General features: G+C 40.6%; 2 long non-coding RNA genes across 2 annotated transcripts; one reads left to right on the plus strand and one right to left on the minus strand.

Moving 5' to 3' along the window:
• Positions 1-1,764: 1,764 nt before the first annotated feature.
• LOC311431962 lies at positions 1,765-3,365 on the minus strand. The gene is made up of 2 exons (XR_014689728.1): positions 3,213-3,365; positions 1,765-2,456 (listed from the first exon to the last, which is right to left on the minus strand). It is a non-coding gene; the product is annotated as an uncharacterized lncRNA (long non-coding RNA).
• Positions 2,394-22,213, plus strand: LOC311431963. The gene is made up of 3 exons (XR_014689729.1): positions 2,394-2,508; positions 19,381-19,581; positions 21,884-22,213. It is a non-coding gene; the product is annotated as an uncharacterized lncRNA (long non-coding RNA).
• The last annotated feature ends 2,532 nt before the right edge of the window (positions 22,214-24,745 follow it).

Below are 24,745 nucleotides of genomic sequence, written 5' to 3' on the forward strand. Positions count from 1 at the left end.
ACCATGCTATGTAAATTATAATGCAGTTCTGCTTTTATTTATCTTTTGTTGCTGGTGGTGGTGCTCTGGTTATGTGGGTATGACTGAAAGTTGGTCTGATCTGGAAGTGACTTGGCAAAATGCCACCTGCCTGTCACTTCAAGTCTGATTTACAGAAAAACTGAAGGGTACAAGCTCTGGTGAAATATGCAGTTGGTAGATGGAGCCAACATTGGTCAAATTAGGGCTCTTTGTGCAGGAAACCTATATTCTCCATTGCTGAATGTAAAGCTAAGCTGCCCAGGTGAGGAGATAAATCAGGACAGAGTGCAGAATGGGTCCGCACAAAATCTGATCAAATTTAGGTATCTTCCCCAAATACCAGGCTTTTGGTTCATTCTGCTGAAGAAGTAGAAGCCAGTCCCATTACTGGGGCTGGGCATAGCTAAGGGTTGAGATTTGAGATCTTTCTGTGTTCTTGTGTTCTTTGATATTTGAAAGCTAAGGTGGCAATAATAAAACCATGAAGCCCAAGTGAAAACAAATGGAAAACCACATCTGGAGAGAGGAGCCATTATCTGTCCATGTTTCACTTGGGTTCTTGTATTGCCAGACATCTTCCAGTCCCCAGGACAGACCTGGTATGATTAGATCAGAGCATCTCCCAGTTCACAAAACGTGCTTACTGCAAGGCAGTTGTTTCCTTTTTTGTTGTTGTGGGTGGTGATTTTTTTATTTTTTTTTAGTGTTGTAGTTACTTGGAATATTTTATATAACATCAGCCACTGTGCAGATTTGTGTATTGTACTGTAATTACTTAAATAAGGGATTTTGTATGGTACAGCCAGTGATTCATGAACTGCAGGGTATCTGCAAAAACAGGCTTTCATTGGGATTATGGGATGTAAAATGCCTGAAGGTTTTTGCCTTTGATAGCAGACCTGCCGTTGCATCCGCACAGGGTTTGTCTAATAAATTGTATTAGTGCTTTCCAGCATCCTGATAACTTCCCTCCCCCAACTCCTTGTTATTCTGAAGTGTTTTGAAAGGAAACTGGTTCTCTGAATTATTGCTGTGGCAATCACTAAAACGTATGTTCTGCATGCTTGGTGTTGACCATGCAGTATAACAGAGAAGAAAGTTGAAAAAGCTTCTTCAGGAAGGACTTAATTCTGTTATATATGCAGTGACATAATTTTGATCTAGAAATAAGGTAGTTGTGGAGGGTGGAGGGAAAAGACTACAAATGGATGTTCTCAGTGTCTTCAAGGCAATACAGTCACTTAACTTTTTTCAGCTTAGGGTTATGTAGTTAGTCCCCTACCTGCTTTTGGAAATAGTCTCAGCCACTGAAAATAAAATAAAAGTTGAGCTATTGTTTGATTTAAAGAATTGTTTAACTTGGCATGTCAAATAATTTTATGTCAAATAATTTTAAGCCTGTGAGGAGGAAGAGCTAAAGACAGGATATTTATACCTGTGTATCCAATGTGTAAGTCTAAAGCTTCTTCCTTCTGACATCCAGCAGGAACTAGAAAAGGAGAATCATCAATATCTTGCTATGTGTTTTTTTTTTTTTCCCTGATAAAAACAACAACAACAACAAATAACCCTAATTCATTCAGGGTATAGCAAGTTTCTGTCCTCGGTGACTTTTCTGTCATCCCATTTAGAAATGTCTGCAAGCTTTGCCATGAACATAGCAACAAAGTTGTTTTGTAGTTGCTTGTGAGTTTTAATTACAACAGGTACAGTATTTCAGACATGCTGACACTTGTTGGTATGTTGGGATCCACATGGCTGCATTTTATTTCTACAGGTTGGGAAAAATCCTTTTCTTATTCATATTTTTCTCAGATCTAGAGCTGTGCAGATAAAAGCAAAAGCAACAACAAAAAACTATTGCTACCAGCTCCCTTCCCTCTGAAGTCATCACAATTCAGGTTAGGAAGATCAGTAAGTAAAAAGTACAAGTCAAGGTACGTAAAATTACAGTGCATGTTTGGTGCCCATCAGATCCTTCACTGACTTTCGTTCCCATGCATGCAGCGTTATGTCAGCCATTATCAGCAAGAAAATCCAAAGCCTCCCAATCTCCACCCTTGTTCACTTTTGGCTGCACCTGTTTTGCCTAGTGTGCAGTGAGTTGTTTTCTGCTTTAAAAACTTGCTAAAAATTTGAGGGCAGCAAGCAGGGTGCAGCTGTGTATATGGTGTTACCGAATACCACGGACAAAGCTGTATGTTTCCAGCTGAAATTCTCTGTTCAGCGAAGCTTTTTTCAGGTTAGGTGCTTTGTAAAGGTTTGGTTTGGGTTTAAAAGCCCTGCTTGCTTCCATTCTTGCTGTTCTCAGCTCTCTTTTACAGCACTTGGCCATGCAAAGTGGCATGCCAAAATTGGGCGCTGGGGGGGGAGCAGAACTCACTGCCACAGTTTTCCGTATGTTCCTCCCTGTGGAGGCCAGGCTGGGTGACAACCTGAGGAAGAAGCAGAATAGAAACTTATTGGAGAAGCGAGTCCCACCCCCAGGTACATGAATCTGCTGAGCTCTTTTATTCTAGTTCTCCCAGGTTTAATCATGTTTCTGTCTGTGGGGAGATACTAAAGTGGGCATGTTCTTCCCTTGTTCTGCCTAAGCCCACAACAATATCTCCTAGTGCTCAACCTGAATTTGCAGCATTCAAAAGAGCCTTTCCCCATTTCCTCTTTTTTGTTATTTTTTTTCTTTAAGTCAGTTCACATTGATTAATCATTTTATAAATGTTTAGGGCTGGGATTGTGAAACCTTTGCTGGCAAGAATTTTTCCCCTGGAGTCAAGGAGACTACTCATTAGCATGACTACTTGCCAGCGTGAGGGAGGGATTCACAATCTGGACATTTGTAGTTTTAAAAATATGTCTCTATCTAGCTGATTTGGGCAGAACAGGGCTGGTTATGGAAATCAGACTAACAGGCTATCACACTGTCGTACTTCAGAATGTATCTATGGTAAATTAATGTATTTTGACTTAACACACTTGTTTAAACAGTACATCAGGTGTCTGACTGGTGTCTTTCTCCTTACGTGCAACATTACATGAGACCTTTTCAGCATAAACCAAACCAAACTCTATCTTATTAACACTTCCCCCCCCCCCCCCCCCCCAAACCCCCAAACTCCCACTTAGCTTACACACAGTATTATAATGTATATGGGCCAGTTTTGACAAGAAAGCTGGTATGGGCCACTTACACAAACATGTCAGAAGCAGCGAGTGTTTGCAGGACACCTGTTTTTGAGTCCAGTGGGTGGAGAGGATAGAAGGTGAGGAGCTGTGTAAGTCTGTGTCTGCAGGACATGGAGGTGGCATGGCTACACCTCTTGTTCCTGCAGGAAAGAAGTCTGGCTTCCTGACAGAAAACCCTGTGCTTTATATCACTCCAGTTCCCTGCTGTGAGTCGGTCACTCCCTCCCTTTTTTTCCTAAGGACAAGGGAAACAATTCTGCCTGTGCTCTGCATGGCTAACAGCAGCAGTGACCTTCAGGCTCGCCACTTTAAACTGCTATGGGATCATCTCAGTGAAAAATCAAAACAACGCTATCTTTCCCTTACCCCCACACTCCTCCGCCCCACTGCACGGCATTTATTCCCCTGCATGCAGCCTTGCTATCCAGCCTGGATGCTGGGCTGCTGGAGCACAGGAGTTCCCTCCTCTGTCTGTATCTCTCTCCACCTAGCACAAAGCTGACAGGGGGATTTTTCACCTCCTTACTTTCCTTTTTCCTCTTTGATTAACTTTGGACCAGATGGCCAGTCCCCAATCTCTCAGCATGCATTTGACTGACAGGAGCCTTTGATAAACCTCATAAGAATGAAGTCATCTTCAGGTCACCTCCTCTGCCTGGCCTTTAGCATCCCGCACATACCACCATTATCTGCTGAATAGGAGACAAAGGAAATTAGCTCCAATTCCCTATCATCCCCATTATTTCCACACTGATTTAAACAATGAGGCAATGAGATGCCCTTCACTTTCCTTCGAAAGGTACAAATGTCAGCTGTTAAGAAATGCAAACAAGAGGGTTCCCATGTTAATGGATGGGCTTCTTTGTAAAGCCATGAAGTGGTAAAGTGGATTTATTCACCGCCTGCCTGGAAAATGCTTAACACACTTTTAAACAAATTCTTTAACCACTTTTATTTTATACACACTACATAGTGCCAGAGAAGCCTCATTGTTTTGGTCTGGAGATATATAATGAGGTGATATAGGCCTTTCCTTTCCTTTCCTTTCCTTTCCTTTCCTTTCCTTTCCTTTCCTTTCCTTTCCTTTCCTTTCCTTTCCTTTCCTTTCCTTTCCTTTCCTTTCCTTTCCTTTCCTTTCCTTTCCTTTCCTTCCCTTCCCTTCCCTTCCCTTCCCTTCCCTTCCCTTCCCTTCCCTTCCCTTCCCTTCCCTTCCCTTCCCTTCCCTTCCCTTCCCTTCCCTTCCCTTCCCTTCCCTTCCCTTCCCTTCCCTTCCCTTCCCTTCCCTTCCCTTCCCTTCCCTTCCCTTCCCTTCCCTTCCCTTCCCTTCCCTTCCCTTCCCTTCCCTTCCCTTCCCTTCCCTTCCCTTCCCTTCCCTTCCCTTCCCTTCCCTTCCCTTCCCTTCCCTTCCCTTCCCTTCCCTTCCCTTCCCTTCCCTTCCCTTCCCTTCCCTTCCCTTCCCTTCCCTTCCCTTCCCTTCCCTTCCCTTCCCTTCCCTTCCCTTCCCTTCCCTTCCCTTCCCATAAGTAGTTGTCGGATCTTCATCTGAGATAGTCCTGAACTGAAGTCTGAGATACAAAAAGGTTTAGCTGCATATGAATCCAAATACTGAGATGTAGGAAACTATCTCCAAGCTCAAGTGAGAAAACAAATTTGGATACTGTGGACAGAGGAAATGAGCATGAATCAGATCAGAATCTCTCCAGAGATTTGTAAGTTGTTACCTCACATTCACTTGGCTATTGACTTTTTACCTTTTATCTGAGAAAAGAAACAATAAGATGCCATAAGAAGTGTTGTCCCAGGGGTATGTAAGGCCAGGTATGCTAGAAAATATCTTTAAAAATATTTATTTTGATAAGATTTCTTTCCCAAGATTGCAGTCTTCCACTCGAGTTGGTTTGACTGGCAGTTAATTCTGTTCTTTTGGCAACTGAAAGTATCTGAATGTTTGGGCGCATGCATGAAACCATTCTCCAGATCACTGGCACACCCACGTACATTGCAGGAGATTAAAACAGCAAAGATTTCCAAATTAACTCTTAGGAAAACTGGTCCATAAAGCGTGCTGTGCATTAAAATATAAGTTGCTTTTCCTTGATTACTAGTGTCTTCCTTCTAAAGTAGTCAGAATCTTGCCTCCAAAACAGTGCTCACGACAAAGTCACCTCCTGATATACAGTTGAAAAGCATTGCACAAGAATATATCTTTTTATTCCATAGAGCAAGCAATAGGCTGGGAGCTAGGAACTGTGAGCTGTATTCTAGTTGCTTGCTATGAAGCATGGGAGAAATGACAAAGTGTCAGGTCAAGAGACTGATGAGCAATTCTGTCCACCTGTTATGCCACGTTGCTAGACCTTGGCTTCCTGTGTAGTCAGTGGAAAAAAAGTCATCTTGGTACCCAACTCAGGCAAGTAGAGAGGTCAGTCATGCCTACTTGATGTGTTGTGACTGCTGCTCAGGAAGGTAGGAGTCTGAATCACTCCTTCCTTTTTGACCTTAGATGCCATTGTGGATGTGATTTCTAAGTTAAGCTCTTATGTTGAGCAGTCTGAACATGGTACTGCAACTCTCAGTCTCTGAAGGCCTTTCTGTTGCTTTAGAGTCACATGCAGTGTTTGCCACAGACCTCTAACCACTAATAAGCCTGACCTCTTTCTTTATAATTTTATCATACATACATACATACATACATTTCAGCAGTGTCAGAGAGAATTCTGGTGATGATCTAGGCCAGTTTATGCCTCTGGCCACAGCCTGGCGAGACTCCACCATGAACTCCATGACTGGATAGTGGTGGCAGAACTGGAGTGTAAGAGGACACCTAAGTTTTAGATAAAGACATACTCTGTGAATTCAGATATACTACTGTTGCTGGAGGAGGACATTAATACATGTAAAGCCTTTCTTCTTTTGCTGTGGGGAGGGAAGCCTTTTTGTGCACGGCTTCCCTTACTACTACAAGAAGATCCAATTGTGGTCCTGCAGTAAAGGATTCCCATTCAGAGCTGAGCATATAAACTCCGCAGAAGTGCATTAGCTGAAAGAGTGCTTAAGCAAGGTAAATTAAACCTAATTAATGAAAGTATTCATTCTTCAACCATTCATGAAAAAAAAAAAAAATCAAAATAAATGTTTTGTTTCTTTTTTCTTTACAGTTGAAAAGCTTCTAGTGTGGCCTGCACCATGAAAGGACTCCACAGCTTTGCAATTATACCTTGTTCCTCCTCATTCCTCTGTATTCCATCTTGGAGTTGTGAATCTTCAATCATCACAATTTTGTTGGGGCTGACAAAAAAAGGACAGTCTTCTGACAGCTCTGGAGAACATGTAATTCATGTTACTTCTTGAAGTATTTCACTAGCTAGCACCAAAGGTCAGATGCTTGCTTTCCTTTACTAAGCCTCTCCTTTTCAAGGCTGGTGTTTTTATCTTGATAATGACCAACTTTGTCACCAAGCTGCCTTTTTTCTGACCTGACATCAAACTCACCATCTGACTGAAGATGATTCCTAGGCTTATCTGCTTAGAACATGGCCTAGTCTTGGGTGCAACAGGAATAGAGGGCTTCTCCCTGCAGTCAGCAGTCTCAGTTGTATTTTTAAGTCATCTGAAAGCACCTTTGCACTGGTAAGGGTGGGAAGCTCAACACATTTCCTTGCATCCTGCGTGTTTTCTGATTGAAACGTAGAGCTAGAGGAGGAATTGAGCTTCTGGCAGTGGATATGAGTCTGGCAATCACAAAGCTTCTCTTACAGACTAAGCTGTGTCAGGGTGCACATCAAGGACCAAAAATATTCCTATGAAGACCTTGCTTTCCTTAGATAGAGAAGACTGAGTTATATGGAGTTACTGTGTGACAGGGATTGAGAGCTGTCTGCACTACCAAGTATGGTGGTTGTTTTGTTTGATTGTTTGTTTATTTATTTATTTACTTTAAGCAGAGTTCTCTCCCAGAATTTGTTTTTCACATACAGACTGTCACTACTTGAGATGTTTGGCTTTCTGTCTGTGTAGATACATAGACACACCAAAATACTGTCACCAAGAGGGTTTGACTTAGGTCACTTTACAGTAGATACTCAAGTCCCTCTGAAGAAGCAAGAGCATTGCAAAAACTGTAATCCCAAGGTTTTGATTTTGATTTATTTATTTTTTTTAAGCAGAAGTATCAGCTATCTGCAATTCAAAGTGAGGGTTTGAGGGTGGGGGGCTTATGCTTCCCATTTTGCTTTTAAGAAGGTCACAGCAAAAGCATGTGATTGAATATTTTGCATGGAACTGCCTATGACAAAGACAAAGACAAGGGGTTTGTCATAGTGCTATGAAAAGAAAGTGAGAGAAAGCGAGAAAAAGATCTGTGTTAGATTTTTGTGGTATATTTGAAAGAATGAAATAAAAAAAAAAAAAGCTTTCAAATCCTCAGGGACTTTCCAATTTATCAAGAAAGACACATTCTTCCTAATGAAAGGTTACTGACCTTCATGAATGTGACAGTTCAATTACAGCCCATTCATATGCAGAGCAGCCGTTGATAAAGGATTTAGGAAATGTGACTAGCATAGCAAAAAAAAAAAAAAAAAAAGGCGGGGGGAATGTCTACAAAATTATTTTTTATTGTGGTGCAAGAAATATAAATAAGATTCAGTCAGGTAGTAGAACCTTTTCTTCTCTGGCCGAGCAACCCATTAGATTTGCTTCAGTGAATGCATTGACTTTTTTCCTCTTCTTTTTCTACTAATATTTCTGTCTTTTTAATCCTCTGAACTACTAAACCTAACAAATCATAAAGCCCTTGGGGTGCTGAGATGCAAGGCTTCAAACATTTTTTCCTTCTGACTGGCAGAGAAAGCTGGAATGTGTCCTAATGTTATTTTAAGTGCTTGACTAGTATTTAAACTCTTAAATGGATGGAAAGTTAAAGCAGCAGCAAATGCACGCACACATACATGTACCCCCCTTCCTTTTCCTTCCACCTTCTCCTCCCCCCTGCTTCCCCCCACACACTGAGCTTGGCCTCTCCAAGGCTGTTAATAGCCAAAGCAGATATTGGCTAGACTCTCTGGAGCCAGCCTTCAGCCAATGGAGGGTGACACCTGTGAGTTGATGTTTGTTGAACTCCTCCAGGTGTAGGAAAGATGCTTAAATTGACATAAGGCAGGAGCTGTAAAAACAGGCAAGTATGTCACTCATACATAGGGCTCCCTGGAAGATCCCAAGGCGAAGTCATTGTGAAACAGCTAGACAGAAGAATGTCTCAATTGCTTTGAAATAATTCCAGATTATCTGTTTATCTATCTGCATGCACACACACATTCAGGGATCTAGGCCTATGTGCACTGTGTGCACATGAGGTGTTCCTACAAAATAACATGAGGCTTATGTCCCTACATACACACGTACAAACCCATTCTGTGTTTCAAGGTGATGGCAGGCCGACAATTGTAGAATTAGATGAGGGCAATCCTCTGCTTAGTGTAAGCTCTCACAGGTGGTCTCAGGTGGAGTGGCAGTGGAGGAAGTTTAGTGCTGACCTGTATTTGTGTTAGGTCATGATTGTATGGAAGGCATTGTCTTCCACAGAGCAGCAAACCCTACTCTTGATTTGAGGCAAGTCCTCAAATCCAAGTGCAATCAAATGGGTGTAAAGAAGTGCTAAAACTGTTTGTGGAAGGCAGAGCCAAAAGACATTTCCTTGGCCTCTGCTCACTATCTGTGAAATGGCATGCAAGTTTCTGAGAAATGAGAAGCTTGGTGCTACCTCCACCCAGACACAGAGCAGAAATTTTCCACACTGTGTTCAGGCATGGTAGAAGTGCAGGGACTGAGACTGTGATCCTTGTTCTCAGTAGTAAGGCAACTGTGGGAAGAAGATGCCAGTGCATCATATTTTCTGCTTCTGTTATGGCTGATAATGATTTCTGGGAAGTAAAAACCATTTTCGGTACTTCAAGTCAGTGCATTAGATACTTATCTTCCCTGTCTGGTTACCATCTCTGAGTGAATTTCAAGACCTGTCCCTAGTGGATATTTTGAGCACCCTACTGAAAATTGTGTAAGTTCTCAGGAAGGGCTTGAGGGGCCTGTTCTTGAGTTCATGGGGCTTTCCATCAATAGTCATCCACTGGTACTCACTGCTTTGCAGACTTTCAACCTCTGTTGCCTCACTAAGGTTTAGGTGAATTATTTAATTCTTTAATTCTTTATAATTCTTTAGAAAGAACCTAAAGAATTCTAAATAATTCTTTAGGTTCTTTCAGATGGTGTTAGACTGCATAATTGTAAGGTATTGAATTATGGAAATCATGGTAGAAATTACTGGGACCCCTTTGAAATGGTCACATTCTCACTTCTTTTTTAAGCAAAGGTTCATCCGTTCAAAGAGCTTTTTAAGGCAGCTTCCTTTATTATCCCTTTTGTTTAGCACATACCTGAGACATTCAGGAGGGTGTTAGGAAGCACCAGGAGAAATGAATACAATGCAGTCCAAAAAGATCTGTTTAAAAAAATTATATATATATGGAGATGTAGATGCAAACCAGGTGCAAATGTAACAGGAAACCCAGTGTCTGTTTTGGACACCCTGATGTTTTTTATATGCTACTTGCTTCTCCTGGCATTATGCAGCCCAGACTGCTCTAGAAGCTGTGGGCTTCTAGACAAACAAATGACCATCTTCCCTCTCATAGCCTTCCGCTGCCTCATAGTTCTACAAGATTAGAATCAAGGTCCTTTGACCACTGAAGAGGAGCTTCCTAGTAACATGCTTGCCACTTGTTTTTAATCGTGAGAGGAAAAACAAGATAAAGGAATTGAAAATACTGCCATTTTAAAGACCAGAAAACCTGTTTGGAGTCTTTCTGTGTAGTTGGATTCTTTGTAGGTAGAGTCCCAATCTAGCAGAGCATTTAAAACACTGAGACATTACATTTTCTGAACTGAGGACTGAATCAATTATATTTAAAATTGAGAGAGTACAAGAACTAATCCAAGTACATTGTATAAAATTCCGTATGTCATCCCTCAAATATGTTTTCTGCAACCTGCTGTAGTATATTTGGACTATGATGTGATACAAAGAGTTTACCGGAATTCATCTGGGATAACCTTTCCACAATGTTTTGTCTTTGCCTCTTGTAGATAACGCATGCCATCTAGACTTTTTTTTTTTTTTAACCTCAGAAAATCTTTACTGTCTTTCAGAATTAAGCTTACTTTTCACCACTAGTAAAATATATTTATTTTACTTCCGTTGGACTGTGGACAATTTGATCAACTCTAATTTTTAGACAGCTTAATTTTCATTAAGATTTTAATATTCAAATTCAATTAAAAGCCATCTTTACTGAATGCAAAATAATAAAAATAATGCTCGTTACCAGCATCACAAGAACATTTCTGATCGCATTTGCCCTGGTTAAAAATGCTGTCTTTGTTTTCTGCTTACATTTAATTGGCAGAGTTCCTTTAAAGTTTACTCTTGGCCCTGAGACTTGAGAGTGCAGTCAGGCATGTGACTGAGAGCAGTCCTAATAGGCAGGCTGCATAACCTCACCAGCTAAAGCTCACAGGCTATGAAGGGGGTTGTTCACCAGGGGAAAAACACAGTCCACTGCCGCTCAAGCTAGCATGAACTTTATATACTACATGCCTTGCTGATTGATTAAAAATGTAGTCATCCTTAAAGGCAAATCACCTAAGGGCTTACAATAAGTTACAAATATAAAGATGGTTTTATGGAGTGTACTTTTACGTAACAGACTCTTTCAGGATGAGGACTTTGTTTGCAAAGTCAGTGCAAGTTGGTTGGTGACTCCTGTTAGCTTGCTGGTTAAGGCAGGTTCTCATGAATCAGTTCATGTGGAAACCAAACTGCACCTGAGCAAACATAGGAAGGTGGAGAACGAATTGCTTTCAGTTTTCAGCCACAAAAGTTAGAGTGACTTATGCATGTTCCAGTAGGGAAAACTTTCTCTCATGGCAGATTATTTGATAAGATATGGCAGAAATTAATTTTATTGGGGCTAGTAAATGTTAGTTATTGTATGGCTGCCCCCCTTCTAGCTAGATTTAAAGATTTATCTGGAGTAATAAAATGAATTTGACCCTCTGTCTCTGTTACTCTGATGCCCTCAGTGAACTGGTATGAGATGGCACACAGGAAAGTATGACACATTTGCGTATGTATTCTCTAGATACCAAAAAGAATAAGTAAAACAAGGTATCTGACAGTCCATGTGCTTTTTATGGTAGGCTTAACAGTATGTAGCCACAGCTTCAGCTCAGCCTTAAGAGCATTGGGAACAGAAGAGCAGGTGACTGTGCAAAAGCACATTGTGTTGAGGCCAACAAAATGGCCTCTGAAAGAGTATTCATTCCATTCCATTGATAGGCAGTTACTGCGTCAAACTCTTGACAGATTTTTTCTTGCATATAGTAAGAACAAATATATATATTTATATATTTATATATATATATATATATAATTCATTTTCTAAGCAGATGTGTTGCTCTACCAGTGTGTACTAGTAACCCCTTTTCATATAGGCAGCTTTCAATGTGGGCATAAATTCTTTCATGTGCAGCTAATTAAAACTGTGCTGAAGAAGATAAAGGCACAGCAAGTGCATGTATTATCTGTCTGGCATGGTGTATACTCAACATGTTAGGGTAGAGACCACTCTGTCTATTGTCTTACAACATATCAATACTAAGAACTGGATCCAGACAGGCAATGTTGGCTCATATCCAGAATATGTTACAACTGTATGTGTATATATCACAAGCCTGAAGTATTTAAACAGACCCCAACTCCGGTGTATCAAAGTGTCTAGAAAACACATTTCTTCAAAAGAGCCTTTTCTACTTTGGAATAAGCAAGAAAAATAGTAACAGGCAAGATATATTACAAAATCTGGGCCCCCATCCAGGAAAAGCACAAGTTTCCAAGATCCTCACATTTTTACATTATGGCCTATATTGAGGTCAAACCTTTTTAAGGTGCAGATTTTTCTGCTGGGTACTTGAGGAGGAAACAATGTGGGTTCATTTCCATTTTGATTCTTTATGATGCATAAAGGAATCCTGTGAAATTTGATTTTTAAAAGGTTGTGGCTTCTTTTTTCCTTCTCAGTTCTATTCCTGACTTGTCACCTGATTTTCTATGTTTTTTGGGGCTGTTAGTGCTGAGGATTGTGGATCCCTCCTTGAAGAGGGAAGATGCTGAAGCTTTAACAGACTTTCTCCAACAAGCTTGAAACTTCTGAATCTTTGTTCATTTAAAAGAGGTTTTGCTTTCATTGTATCTCTTAACTTTACTGGTTTTCCACAGAGTCTCACTATGGCAATGAGATAATGAAAGCATGAATTTATACTGTCCAGAAAGAAAAAGACACTGGAGAAAAAAAAAATCCATTAAAAAAATTATCAATACTAATAATGACAACGACAACAATAATAATAAAGCTGGAAAACATCCTGTCTATTCGTATGCCATTGGGATAGCCCTAAAAGATTTTTTTCTAGGATAGAGAAAAATCCCCTCAGTGGGTTCAGCAGTTCATTTCTTCTGGCCACAGAGAGGGAGGGTGTAGCATTGGCACAGCTTGGGATTGAAGGCTGATTCCCGGTTCCCCTCTTGGGTTCTCCTGAGGGCCGTGGTTGGTGACGCCAGATCAGGACTGTGTTCAGCCTGCCAGGTGGCCAGTGCTGTCCTACTGGTTTGTTCCAGGTGAAAGTTATTGCATATATATTACATACTGCTGTCTGCCCTTGGCCTCACGCTGTAGACACTGATGAAAATACTTTCCACTCATCCCCTTGTCTGCCACAGTTAATCCTGTGCAGCCATTCTTTTTAATACTGCATGTAGATACATGCAAAATTCATTACTAAGGTGCCTTGTTCAGGTTTATCTTACTTTCTATTTGCCTTTGATTATAAGGAGCCCCAGGGATTTCATCTTGTGGCATATACTGACCATTCAGTGGAGCTATTAAGAAAAGAGGTAAGATAGGGTGATGTATCATTTCTTGCTAGCCAGTCAGATACATAGTTTAACAATGATGCTATGACTTTTTTCCTTACTTGATTCATGTTTTTTGTGAATCGCTGACAGAGTCAGTATCAATCTTCCAAAAGATGGGAACACTTTCCAGTGGCTGCTTTATTATACACGGATGGTATGCACATCCACTGCACAGGCTTTGCCTGGACAGAGCAAAGTTGAACATTTGCACGTACTGACAGTCTGACAGATGGAGAGCACATTAGATCTACCATGTATGTGCTGTGCAGATGCCCCTAAGTCTGTCCTGAGTTCATTTAACCTGCTGTCTATGTGGGTTGGCTGTTGGCTCAGTGCAGCTGTGTTGGCCAGATTTGTCATGACAAGTGCTGAGCTGTGCTCCTTGGTTTGCTCAGGGTGGTTGGACATCTGCAGCCTAGTGAGAACCATGTCACTGCTCCTGCTTGGACCTGTCTGTAGGGCAGCCAGCAAGACCAGGCAAACATCCCAATGCTTCTTTTCACTCAGATTTCTGGACAGATAAAAGACGACGTGTTTGGTGAAACTGGCATCTAGAGTGACTGCAGTAATCTATCAGTTCTTGGCCTCCTGTAACCTCTTCAGGGAGTATTGTCCTATGCAGTTCTGGAGTGCCACTAACCTTTGCTTTCTGCATCTCCTCTCCTGCAAGTAAGGCCAACAGAATGGGTAAAGCTAAAAGAAAATGATGCTGTCTGATAAGCCACAGTGACTGGAATAGCCCTGCAACTTTGCTAGAGACATCATAATATACTGTGAAAGCTTAAGTACTACACAGTCATTAGGTTTGGGCCCTAGGCATTTTCTGGGGTGAATTTTTTGCATTTCCACAGGAGGGGTTTGCAGAACCTTTTCATTTCCATGTTTTCTGTCCTGATCTTGAGTTAAGTGGTAGCCACTAATCTCAATGTTTCATATTAAGAAATCTGGGAAGTCTATGCCTTCCACTACTGCCTCATAGAAAAGCTTGCTTCACATACAATGAAAGATAAGGGGTTTATTTTTTTGCTAGAGATTGTGTGGGTAAGAAGGCATCCAATCTGTCAAACTCTTCATGACTAATAAATATTAACTGCTTCAAGTCTTCTAATTATTATTATTTTTTTTATTTTTTTTTTAATGTGTGGCCAACTACTTAAATATTTAACCATCTGCCAAAAACACACTTGGAGGTTTATTCTACAACATACAGACAATATTGTAGACAATGGAAACTTTTAATATAATCTCTAGATGAATATAACATTATTTTTTTTTCCTCAAGTCAATAAAGATAAAATGTAGTGTGTTAAATGTTGTCAGGGTCTCCGCATAATGACACCCCCAGTCTCCTCTAATCACTCCTCTGTTCCAACATGTTGGAGGATCATATTGTCACAGAAGGGTTGAAAAACTCCCTGTGTTAAGATACTGAACAGTTAGTTAGCCCATGTTGGACACAACGGAGCTAGCCACAGGATATGCCCATGCCTCTTCTATGTGATGCAATAGCTGAACACAGTAGGATGCATACAGACCAAGAATAATGATACTCATTTTCAATTCAAGCTTAGCAAAGCAGATGTATACCAGCTGGGCTTCCACCTCATGGTCTTCTCACTTTCACTTTCTTTTGCATTCTTTGCTTCTCTTGATCTAGCAATGTCTGTAAGACTGATGCCTTGGGGGGGAAAAAGGGAGAGAGAGAGACTTTGAAATGCCAGGCAGCAAGCAGGAACAATCCAGACAGCAGGTGATATTTCAAAGCTTCAGGTCAAGATGAATCATCAAGCCCTGAGGCCCTATATTACTTCAGATCCCCAGAAGCCGCCTAAATTCCAGAAGCTAACTGACCTCTTTAAAGGTGGTAATGAATAATCAATACTATATTTGATCCCTTGCATGAAGGTATTACAACAAATGGCACCATGGCTTTTGAAAGGAAGAATAACATTTTGATCTTACATGGTAAAATTGCCATGCTCAAGACTACCTCCTGGCTCATATGCTTAATTATGTAATGATATCCAGCTGTACTACAAAGGTGTCTTGCAGAAAGCCAGGCTCCACTAAGAATAAAGGGTCTGATAGGAAATGTTTAGACTCTGAGATACTCTGACACAAAATTATGTTTCTGAAGAGAATCCCTGGTTGTGTGTTTTTATGGTGTTCTGCTCAGGACCAGGCAACCAAAACAAGACCACGCTCAATAAAAAAAGGCTTATAATTTTAACTGGGGAGACAAAGCAGACTTTGGGTCTAGTTTCACCAACAGATGAATAAAATGTCATTCAGTGAGATCTAAAAGGCTATAGAAGAGATAAATTATTCCTATCCTTACCCATTGTTCCTCCCCTCCCATCAGTTGTACTTTCCCTGCAATGCAACATTAGAACTGTCTTATGAGATAGAAGTGTGAGGAACATCAGCTCGAGCTGTGTCCTCACTGGTCAGGTATATAGAAATGTGTTTTGGATATGGATTAAGCTGTGTTGTGTGTTACAGATGTCTGAGTACACATGGACTTATGAAGCTGCATTTTCTATCCAAGCAAGGCAAGGAGCCCTGCTGAATTCAAGTAGTCCTGGAGAGGTGACTTCCTCCGTTTGAGTTGTTGGAATAGTATTTATTTATGTATTTCTGAAAGCTCTGAAAGGCTTTTTTTTTTTTTTTTTTTTTTTTTTTAATATAAATTAGGATCCTGGGATGCCTGCCACATTGGCTAATGTTTCAGTCTGAATTACATGTGGGACTTGTACATCTTTCTTTTCTTCTGGGATGGTATATGTACGTCTTTATTGGTTTATATAGTAGTTGTCTCTTGTTCATAATGAAGTGCTGAAAGAAACAGTATATACAGCCTTGGGTTTGGAGCATGAGATTATAACACTGTCACTAACAGTGCACCAAGGACATACTACAACACAAAACCTCTAGCATTAATCCTGAAGTGGACTTCACACCATCCATGCCAGTGGTAACAAGGTCCATTAGTGGAGCCTTGCTTTTGGTTATATGTTGTATTAATGACTGAAAGCTCTTAATTCAGTGAAGAGACAGATTAGATTCACTTCCCATATTTTTTGGCTGTTGAGGATGAAAGCTCAAATGATGCTTTACATGTAGGAACTTCACAGGTTCTCCAGATGAAGAGTCTTCTTCTTTTCATCTTGAATGTGACTGATGATACTGTGCTCTGTTTACAAGGTACAACATTTACTTGCAGGTGACTTTCTTAATTTTATATTCATTCTGTTTAGCATTGAATAGGTGAAATAGAAAATGTGTTGTTATTATTGTTGTAGAGATTTCTGAATTTAAATCAAGAGAGAAGAATCTTTGGAGATGACCTGAGCCCTACCACTAAGTTTCAGGGGTGGGAGGGTTGGCACCAACCCACAATATGGTGGAGGCCTGTTAAATCCATTTTCAAGAATGCTCTCCTCCCCTAGTCCTACGTCTCACTTAAGTGAAATTTGTATCCACATTGGTATTAGAAGCAATTGTATATGGAGAGAGGTATTTCACAATACTACAGCTCAGCAGGAAGTTCTGATCTTGAACCAACAAGGCTCCTTGGATTTGGTGGGGATGTGTACAATGACTTAAGTAAATTGCCAGTGTTTAAGCACTGTTAGCTTGAACCTATTTGTACTTTTCAGCTCCTGTTCCAAGACAAAGTCTCAGTAGCTACTACCACTCCTCACTGACTGTGCTATAATCTAACTTTTTCTTTAGCCTGGCTCTTTTCAATCACTTGATTCCAAAGTTACTCCTTCCCTCTATACAAACTAGTCAGATCATTTTCTGTGAGTATTCCAATTTAATGAGTTTTTCCGAAAGCCTGTGTTGCTGAGGCACAAGTGTGCAAGAAGAAAACATCACAATCCTAGAAACAGAATTATGGAGGAAGAAGAAAATTTGAAAGATATTAGATATCTAAGATGTAGTACTTCATAACCAAGTGTTAGTTCTCTCCTCTTTATGAATTATGATAGTTTTTCCTTACTTTTTAGTAAATTCTGCTGTTCACAATTGGGGTGTGTGTATATATGCACGCGCGTGTGTGTGTATATGCAAGTGAGAGTATAGATGTATATATAGAGATATATGCCACAGTTTGCTTCAAGGTGAATTTATGACAATTATTCATAGCTGAAGCAACAAAAAGAGGGAAATTAATATATAAAGGAAAAGAGTTCCTAATGGTTCTATAAGATAACAATAAAGGAGTTTGTATTGTCTTTCTATTTCATAGGAAATTCAATGACTGTGCATATAATAAGCCCATGAAAGGTGGGACACCAGAGTGGTGGAATGCATTGACAATGAATGCAATCTTCTTTCAACTGCTGATGGATTTTCTGTAGATTGTATCAGTAGGAACAGCAGAAATGAGATGCAGTGTATTCCTTCCCTACAAGAGAGCTGTGACTGGAATCTTTGACTCTTTTTTCACTTGTTTAGCTAGCCTGGTAATGCTATCAACTTCAGGAGAGCTTTTGTTTAGGGTTGATTTTATTTTTTTCTTTCTCTGTATTTTACCTTCATCTCCCTACCCAAACCTCTGTATTTCTTTTCATGTTTTCACTGAATGTAAACAAATTCTCTGACAGCCAGGAGCAAACCTATAAGTAAACAGAAGCACAACACCACTTAATTTAAATGTTAAACAAAAGCTGTTCTAACCCTAACTCAGTCATGCTCTCTGGGGTTGTTAAATTAGTGGCAGTGTGCTACCATTTTCCCACAAGTGGCTACCACAGTGACAGCAGTCTGGTACAAAAACATCCAGAAAGGTTTAAATTACTTGAAATGCAGGTAGCAGTCAAGTTACGGCAACACGGTACTCAGCACAAACTAGTTAACCCTGCCTTTTCATGTAGGTTTACTGAAGTCTGTGCTGACACGATGACTGTCAGTTCCCAGAGAGTTTTTAAGTCTAGCTAGTGGTATGCAGTAGCCTGCACTACCTACCAGCCACCATGTGACTGCAATTTAGATATACACTTCATGTCAGCAGTCTTGTACTGAAAGGGCCTTGCTTTTCTTCCATCTCCAGGGAAGATCAATGAAAAGGAGGTGAGGTCACAAAATGGAAGCATCTTGGGCTCTGACCAGGAAGGATGTATACTGCAGTCCAGTTCAAACAAGCTTCCTTGTAGAGAACATTTAAAATCTCTATAAATCTAGATTCAAGGACTCAGTTATGTTCACGGCACTCATCTACTGTCTGTAATGATTTCCATTAACCAAGTGGGCAGATGGAAGATTCTGGAGGGCAAGAGTCTACAAGCAAATAGTACTTTTCAATGGATGATAACTTTGATTTCAATATTCATATCCTAAATCATTATTCAATGTAACATTTGCAGGCTCTGACCCAGGTGGCTCTGCCTGGTTTGAAGGACTCTTTCCTGTGAGATAACCTTTTTCTTCTCTGTGATTAACTGTCAAAAAACGTATTAGTCTTTACACCCATGTTTGTATTGCTTAGTCATCTCTCCAAAATTTTATTTGGCCTTAAAAAAACAACCAACCAACCAAAAAAAAAAAAAAAAAAAAACCACTACTGAAGACAAGGTTTGTTAGTAAATAAAAATGTATGTTATAAGGAAAGTCTTGAAAGAGTTAAAAAAAAAAAAAAAAAAGAAAAAAAGAGTCCATTTCAAGCCTTTACATTTTGAAAACATTGATGAAATTAGTTTTTCATTGTTTTACCACCACTACTTTCAAGCTTCCTTCCCACGCTGCTGTGCGAGTTACTTGCAGAATACTCGGGGATACAAATCTTCACCAAGCTTGACTCTTAGTTTCTCTGACAAATGCTCATGCTGTGAAAGAAGAGACATTCTGCTGCCCTGGATTGAGCAGGCTGTCAGACTTCCCCAGAGAAGTTACCATGGAAAGAAGCTTCTTCGAAACCTTGTTTAAAGTGAGGGCTGTTAATCAAGGCCTTGGTGCTCTCATTAGAGAGGGAGGGAACCATTTAAAGTCAGGAAGCTGCAGTATATGAAAGTCATGAAATTGAAATGAATGCATCTTTTGCCAGCTGGTTTCACACCCCCAGTTGGCAATCCACAAAGGTTTAGAGGGGGAATTAAATCCATTTTTCAGCAGAAATAACTATTTTTGTGATTATCATATAGATTCCATGAGCTACACTTTGGTCCTATCAAGACAGGCAGGCAGCTGCATGAGAGGTGGAAAGAGAGAAAATGATTGAGATGAAATCACCACCAACAACTATTGCAGGCAGGAAGGCAGTTTTGGATCCCAGCCACAATACTTCTGCAACCTGGTTTGAATGGGCCTGACGGGATGCCATAATGGAACCTACACTGAACAAGGTACGTGGAAAGCTGTCTGACATGGGCTCTATTTCAAAGAAAAAATACAGTTTCCATCCAGGCTTTAATTGCTTTTATTTTACTTGTTTTGCTCTTGGGGCTAAGATTGCTTTCAATAAAATGAGATTTAAAAAGTAGAGTAAAATAACACTCTAAAACAGAGTCAAATGAGAAGAGCTTGGAGAAGAAAGGGTTTGTCCTAATGTCAGTCTTTAAACCAGCTGAAAGGCCTGAACAAAATGGATGACTGAAGTTTATTATCGCTGTTTGGGGTACAGTTCTGTTCTTACACGTTTTTCTGAAAAGCCACTAGCCTTCAAAGTCCAATACGTTTTACGAGAGCAGAAGTGGAGCGGCATCTGATTTTGGTCTGTTTTTGTTTGTTTGTTTGTTTTGGTTTGGTTTGTTTTTTTTTTTTTTTGTTTTGTTTTGTTTTGTTTTGTTTTGTTTTGTTTTGTTTGTCTGACCGTTACCTTACTGCAGAACTGATGACACAGCTCCCACCTTTATCAGCTCTGGACACAATCTTAGCTTCCAAGTACAAATGCTACAGCTGAGTTTCAGTTGCAGAGCAAATCTGTTTTGTGTATCAAAGGTCAGGATCAAGTCCTTAGCTGTGAATTGCAGGAGTATAAATACTTTCTGGCAATCAAACTTTCGTTGTCTGGTGTATCTTCAGAGTCAACAATTGTGGCGCCTGCTGTTTCTGATGGCAATTTCCCCATCCCCTTTTGGATTACTGGAAATTCATCCCTGTGCAAAGAGCACTTGTATCTCTTGAAGTCCCAATTTGTGTCCCGTTGTGATTATTTAAGAAGTGTCTGGGAGCCTTGTAGGAACTGAGCCCTGGGATAAACTAGAGATTAGTTTCTATTTACTGCAAAGTACCAGAAAGCATGCTAGCCAAACATCCCTGGCAGAAAGGCAGAGAACATCAAACTGTAGCACTCCAGCGCCCTTGCCACTGGTGTGACTTGAGTGCTCATAGCAGCTCTTGCTGCGCACACAGGTAGAAGGTCAGTGTATTTCTGTGTTAAAACAGAGAAAAGGGAGGTTGAGAAGAAGAGAATAAAAATGTGTGGCCTTTCTGAGCTCCCATAAAAACAGCAACAATTTAGATAAGATAAAATAAGAACTATCCATTATCTCTAGGCATTACTGTAATGATTACTAAATATTAGAGAGAAAAAAAATATTTTCTATCTAGAAGATGGCATAGCAGTTCTTGAGGGCTTACTAGCAAGACACCCTTGTACTGTTCCATTCCCCCAGAGAACCCACCTTTTAATATTTCTTCTGTTGTGAAATAGAATAAATATGGGTGGATCATTGTTTTAGAGACTGGTACTTTGTAGCTTTGTCTAGAAGACTCCACTGATTTATCCAGCAAAAGAGAAGGGAAATATCCACAGTCTCCATGTTGCTGGTTTGCCAGTTATTGAATACTGCAGATCAGTAGTACACAACCTTTTCAGAACCCATGTGTCATTCTGACAACTTTCCAGGACCAAGGGGGGCAGACTTAATCTGCATGTATATTAACATAAATTTACATAGGAATTGAATCAGAGATGAATGTGCACAGTTGTTATTATTGTGTATTTACAATAAACTGCACTGTAAGTGTTGACAGCGCTTCACAAAACAGAGAGGAAGACAAAACATTCTTTGAGAGTTGAAGAGTAAGTGAAGCACCATTTTCCTGAAAATGGTTCTTCATGTCTTCCCAAAAAATTGATATGGCCACAGGCATAGAGGAATGCAGTGTTGAGGCTGTTAGGTGGCTACCGTATTTGTATGAATAGCAGATTCAATCTGATCTTCCACAGAGAGAAACTTGCTGTGGTCTGCAGTTTGGAGGAACCCTGACTTTCAGGGATGGAGATAAGGATTTGGGAATTTGTGTGCCCTGATACAAACTTGTATCTCAACTCCCACTTTTTTTACTGAATTACGCAAGTTCCACTTCTCTGTATAACAAGAGGAAAAGTTTCACTTATCTTACATTTCTGCCTACTTACTATTTAACACGGAAGCAGACATTTCTAAGCTTGTGATGAAAGAAGAGTTGCAACAGTGCTGCGTATTTGAAGACAAGACAAGGAAAATTTGCTGTCTCCTGGTATGGGAAAGTCAGTGGTGCACAGTAGGGTTACAAGTAAAACCCTTTCACATGCCATTTCACTGCTAAAGAAAGGATCCCCTCTGAAAAGACCTTTAAATAGATGTGCTTTTGATGTGATGCAGAAGAAAAAAAAATATTCTAATGTTGATTTTTTTTTCTTTTTTGAAAATTAATCAGCAGTGGGCACTGACATTTAATAAACTGGCCTGTAGCATCCCTGGCCATAGAACACCCTGGGAAAAACTCCAAACTGCCAACACAATTGCTGGATAAGCCAGCCTAAGGGGCCTGGAGGGCACTGCCAGAAGAAATATCCCCTTTAACTTTCAGCCATGGTGAAGCTGTGCATTCATTACCAAAGAAGTGGAAGAACACCGTGATGTGCTATGACTACATTGTTTAATATACTTGCTTAGATCTTGGAATTAACTCTTATTTGACCATTATTTTTGATGTCTTTTCTCTTGAGAAAGTAAAGAATAATAAAGAAAAGGATGTATGTGTTCAGCACATCTCTTTCTGTACTTTGCTTTTGGGAATTGTGTAGTTCAAGACAGGGTGGAAAATGAATGAAACCTTAAAACAATACACCTGTTAGTTCAAATAAATCAGATTAGACCCTGGGTTGAATGTGTCAGCTTTGGGAAACATCTTATTTAGAACTATGTGGATGCTAGCAAAGCTTTGAGGGTCAGATTGTGGTACAGGTGTAAATCAGAGTAAGCCCTGCAACCTTTGCTGTAAATGCACCACAGTAGGGGCAGGGTGTTCAGAATGTCTTCTGACAGATATCTGACCTCCTTTAGGACCTTAAGAATGAGAGGGAAGTGGCAGTGAGTTGGCTCTCAGACTTCCAGGCGGTTTCCCATGGCAGCTTAACTGGTCCCCCTTCATCGGTTACTGCTTATATATGTGAGCTCTTATTCTTTGGCAAGTATGATGTAATGCAATTTATCCTCATCTTTTTTTCAATCCAGGTTATCCTTGTGAGCCTAGGTCTAAAAAAGAAAGAGAAACGATGACCTTTTTGGATTCTTTTTCAGAGGGCCTGGTCTCAGGGTATAACTGCATCTATGAGAATAGGAGATTGATATGGTAGCACATGCCTCTTTGTCAAATTTTTCTTGGCCGTTTGGTTCAAAACCTTGTCTTTCATGCTGTGTGAGTCACTTTTCTATTGGCAGTCTAAAACAGGCGAATGAAGCAATCCTACTGCAAATCTTGGGACAATTATTGGCCATCCTAAAACATGTACGTGCCTTTTGTCTGAACAAAAAAAAAAATCATAAATAATGTTATCCCTGTGAATCAGAGTAACCCAACTCAGGGCTTTTGCTTACAAATCATCTCATAAATTATTCAGCCAGTTCCAATTTTTAGGTGACTTGCTGAACGGAATCTAGGTCATAAATTGACATATCCTAAATTGGGCCAGTGACAGGATGGATTACATAAGGACTTTCACTGCAGAGCCCCAGGTCCTAGCCCCTGCTGCAATAAATAATTAAGTATTTTATGGAGCATGGGATAAATCCAAGAGACTGGGGAAGCTTTGATTTAAAATACACTATAGCCTAGTGGTTAGAAGCAATTCCTGGGAGACTCAAGCTCTGTTCTGTGGTCTAAATCAGGCAAAAGAAGGAGTTGAGGCCAGTTCTAGCCTCACAAGGGACAAGTCTGGCTGGCAATAGGTGGGAAGGTGGTCATGTTCCCTTCAGGTGCTTTTTGTGAGGCATCCACCTGGGAGGCATGTTGTGAGAACCTGAAAGCCAAGCAGAGGACTGTTTAATTTTTGAAAGTGCAGATCAAGCCTCAAGCTCCTTACAGACAGTGTAATGCTTGTCTCCAGCAGCTGAAACATAAGGTACTTTTGTTATGTAACATTAAGCATCTGTAAATTTAGTTGACCAAATGGGAGATGTCTTGTAGATCCAAATTTGAGTTCAGGTGCCTAACATGGCAGCTCATTACTTTAGGCTATTTATGAGTTGGGTATCATGTGCTTTTATGTTTACTATAATATTTTCAATTCTTTCCCCACACTGCTATTTTGAGCTAACCTCAGTACCCACAGAGGGCTCCATGACCCATCCACTGACTGCTGAGTTTGCTATGAGACTAACTGTAACTCTGTGCCTGGTTTTCCCTCCCATCTGGCAGCAAAAATGAACTGCTGCTGACTGAATGACCACTGATTCTCTTGGAAGCGGAGCTATGCTAACAGCAACAGCCAACTCTGTCACCATTTGTGAGGATTTGTAGCTTGGGCTCTGAGACATCTGGCTGAGATATTTACGCAGTCCTGTATTGCACTCACTGAGGCTCTGCTTTCACATCTGGAGTCTAGACTGAGTGACTCTATGGGCTGGCCTTCAAGCCTCCAAGCAGCTCATGTCCCTCTTGTTCTCGCACTTTGTCTTTTTATTGCTTTATTGGTTTATTTATTTGCTGTAGGTGCTCCTATCATATCTCCTCAGACATTCCTGTAATGGTCACTTGAGAGCTTCAGTGAGGAACAGCAGCAACTGAAAGAAACCGGGCAAAGGCAGACAGGATGTACAGGGAAAAAGGGCTGTGTTGAGGCAAGGCTTTGATTGCATGGTTGTGGTAATGGGGAATGCCTGGTGCTTGATTATGCTGTTTCTTCTGAGTTGTACAGCTGTGACTGTGGGAAATGACAGTGCTCAGCTGCGCACAGCTTGCATTCAACACATGTGACAGGGAGCGGGGGTTTCTGTAAGCTGCTAGAGTTGGCCAAGTGGTTGAGCCAGGCAGGGAAATGTGGTTGAGCCAGGCAGGGAAATGAGTCGCCCACTACCCTGAGTCAGATCCATCAGTAGGATGCAGGTACAACCTGGGTCTTCACAGAGCTGTTCAACTTCAACCTGGTTAGAGTTGTCCTCTGGATGGAGACCATTCATTGTCCCCAGGGATAAGGCAGGGGCCCAAGGGCTAAAACATGGCATGGTGGTTAGAAGTTATAGCCAAAATGTAGAGATCTGAGGTACCTGAGACATTGGTATAGGGCTGGTAAATGCA

This window comes from Aythya ferina (genome assembly GCF_964211825.1).
Source record: "Aythya ferina genome assembly, chromosome: 2".
In the NCBI taxonomy this organism is placed as follows: domain Eukaryota; kingdom Metazoa; phylum Chordata; class Aves; order Anseriformes; family Anatidae; genus Aythya; species Aythya ferina.